This window comes from Artemia sp. Qi Xiang Cuo, chromosome 4 (genome assembly GCF_049724085.1).
Source record: "Artemia sp. Qi Xiang Cuo chromosome 4, ASM4972408v1, whole genome shotgun sequence".
NCBI classification, from domain to species: domain Eukaryota; kingdom Metazoa; phylum Arthropoda; class Branchiopoda; order Anostraca; family Artemiidae; genus Artemia; species Artemia sp. Qi Xiang Cuo.
In genome coordinates, this window is record NC_142797.1 from 55699221 (window position 1) to 55702690 (window position 3470).

A 3470-nucleotide genomic window follows, 5' to 3' on the forward strand; every position below is an offset into this window, starting at 1 on the left:
GATCGAATGTGTTTGGGGAAAATAGTATATCAGGGGGAGGGTGGGCCGTTTTCTCTCCATTAAGTTTGACTCTTAAAATGGAACTAGACCTATATATTTCAAATCAAATGAGCATGCGTCAAATGAAAATATGATGGGGGTTGGGGTATAACTACACTCCGATAAATTTGACTCTTAAAATGACTATTCAACTTCCGATTTCCAGTACAATGAGCCTCCTCCGAAGTTTATACAGCCACCGTTTCCATAAAAACCTTAAATACCCCCGGGGCAAACCTTACAACCCTTTCCCTGAGGACTCTGAGGTGGCTCTCATCCTCAAAGACATAATTTCTGGACTTTTAAACTACGCCAAACAAAATAACTATTTCGAAATTTTGACTGGAAGGGTTTGGGGAAATGATGTGCATGGGAGGGGGGATGGTTGCCCTCCAATCACTTTTGACTATTTAAGAGGGCACTAGCCCTCTCAATTACCAACCGACTGAGCCCTTTTCGAAGTTTCTACGACAACAAATGGCCATCTTAAAATTTCTATCGGATGTGTTTTGGGAAAATGCAACGTGTGTGTTTGTGTGTGCGTATGGGGGGGGGGGTATTTTCTTTCTGATCACTATGACTCTTAAAAAAACACTATAACTAACACTATAACTTAAAAAAGAACTATAACTGGTTGCCCTCCATGAGCTCTTTTTGAAGTTCCTGTGACATTTCCTTCTGTAAGAAGTGCCCTGGTCTAAAAAACAAAACAATATATTGGGCCCACATCGCTCTTTACTTAGGCAGCGCTGCTTATGATATTTTGTCTTTAGATTTCAATTATACAGTACTGGAAGTGCCGATTAGATCAGGTAAGCCCCCCTAAGATTCAGCGTATGGGCGCCCATGTATGCCATCCACGAGAAATCTAACTCGTCCCAGGTTTCTTAATATAATTTTAGGGACATTTGTACTCCAGTTGATATGGTCTTTGATTTTGTCGCAAAAACGCTATCTATCTCAAGATTTTCCTTAAAAACGCCATTTATTTAAACATTTTTTCTAATAAGGTAATTGTTTTTTTGTGTTACAATTGTTCGGACAAATTTAAACATTCCAAAATGCTAGCTATTACGCCTATTTATTGTCATATTTTTTCTATGGTCCTACCCCTTTGACGAAAGGGTAAAATCCCCAAAATTTACAAGAAATCACTGAATCATAAAATGCAAGTTTATTTTACTCATCATCTTAATCCATAAAAATTGATATTTTTGGATTTAGTGATGTTTCATCAATGTGCCTTATATTATACCCTGTTGGCTAAAACATGGAATTTTTACTTATTGACAATGCAATTCTTATGTAAAGATAATAGAGGTATGTTCATCTACTCAAAATTGAAAATACTCAATTCAAAAGCCGTGTTTTATGTCACTTTATTTATCACACCTCTAAAATAAAGTTCAAGAAATGAAAATTGAAACTATTTCTACTGGTCCTCTCTTAAAATTTTTATTTTCATCATTTTTTTCTAATAAGTCTGGTAATTTCCCTAACCAATTTTATAATATTAGTGCACTCTGTTGGAAATAGAAGGGGGATAGTAATGTACATTTATATTGAATGCCGACCTTGAAAGTAATTTCAATGATTACGACCTATGTATGGGAATCTAGATTGTCCCCTGTCTCAACAAATCATATTTTTCGCTTCATTCATGGGAACAACTGTCATCATAAAATATAGGTCAGGGAAATATACTGATTTTTTCCTTGTTTCATTTTTCCGCTGTTTCAAGGTTAATCTGTTTGCCTCTATACATTGCTTTAATCCTTGCTTCAATTACATGGTGTCGATTTTGTTTCACCGCGGTTTTTAGTTGGTAAGATATCTTTTGTTAAAAGTGGCTATTATTGCAGTCCTCTGTTCTTGACAAACAATTCCTAGTCAAAAATGGCTCAAAAAACAACATGGTTTTATTTTCATTTGTCAGAGTTTTAATGTTGCTCCTTAATTTCACTTGAAAAAATTTGGTTTTTTATTTAATAATTACAAAGACGATGTTGGCTACTGTCTCTCTTCCCTATTTGTAAAAAAAAAAAACATAAAGCCTATTGCGTCATTAGACCTTTACTGATAACAAAATATCATATAAACATCTTTTTAAATTTATAATACTGGAAAAATATTACAGTTAAACAAAATCTTGAATTGCTAAAATTCCCAAAAATTAATATCATTTTGTATTAAACGTTCAGTTTATTTTCCTTAGTTCTTTCCACTTACTTTGATTTATTTTTGTACTTATTTTCTGTTCTTTTTGGGTTGGATTTATCCTTTGATAGTCCTGTTGAAAATGTCTGCCACGGAGAATTCCAACCCCACTGAAAGTTTCCCCCGAAATATTCTCTCAGAATATCTCCACATGTAAAAGGGAGTCGCCAAAGAGAAAGTAAGACAAATTAAACGAATTTTGTATAATAATCATTGCGAATTCCCACTGTGCAAAAACTCCTCTGGAAAGTTCTCCCGTTGAAACTTCCCTCACAAAAGAAAATTCTCCCAGTAGATAGCTCCCCCCTAAAAATGTCTGCATACTTCCCAATAACAATACTATATGTATGCAATGGGCAAATTTCATAACTTGCAGCCCTTCTCCCGGAGGTCCTTTTTAATTGGTAAGATATCTTTTGTTAAAAGTGGCTATTACTGCAGTCCTCTCTTCTTGACAAACAATTTCTTCTTAAAAATGGCTAAAAAAAAACCGCGTGGCTTTATTTTCATTTATCATAATTTCCTCCACGATTGTCCATTGTTTTATGGTTCTTAGAAAGCTATCTTACAATTGAAAGCAGATAGTAAGATATTGTTAATCATGAAAGTTCATAAGATCAAATAATACCGGGAAATCTATTTCTCCCTCCATGGTAAATTTCCCTCCGCACGAAAAATTCCCCCATGGAAATTTCCTCACACGTAAGATCCTTCTCCCCGGGAATTTATCATCGGTCAATTTTATCCTTGCTGCGAATTCCCCCACAAAATATCTCATGGACGATTCCTTCATTCAAATTTCAGTTAGCATGCATTCATTTGAAAAAAAGACTTGTTTTTATTAAATTTCCGATCGTTTTTTCAGGTCAAGATGGAAAACCCATTTGCATTTTAAAATTTCCAAGAAAATCCTCCCCCCAATGGAAAGTTTCTCTCGCAGAAAATTCCCACATGAAGAATTTCTCATGCTGATAAGTCCCCTTGAAGGAATTCTCCTGTTGATAATCTCTGCCACGGAGAATTCCAACCCCACTAAAAAGTTTCCCCCGAACAATAGTAGTAATGGGGGTGCCAGTCGTGACATGACCACGTGGTCATGTCAGCAATTTTAATACTGTCAGTACACCAAATAAGGGCATAGAGTCATTAGGGAGAACACGTGGTTAATGGGGTCAATGACCTCTTTTTCCAAGATCGATTTATTTGATGTTTCT

The 3470-nt window shown here is 35.4% G+C and overlaps 1 protein-coding gene across 3 annotated transcripts in view; it reads right to left on the reverse strand.

The window, feature by feature from the left end:
* LOC148953258 (dopamine receptor 2-like) overlaps positions 1–3470 on the reverse strand; it is a 257773-nt gene that overhangs the window by 20934 nt on the left and 233369 nt on the right. The gene's annotated exons all lie outside the window — the stretch shown is intronic.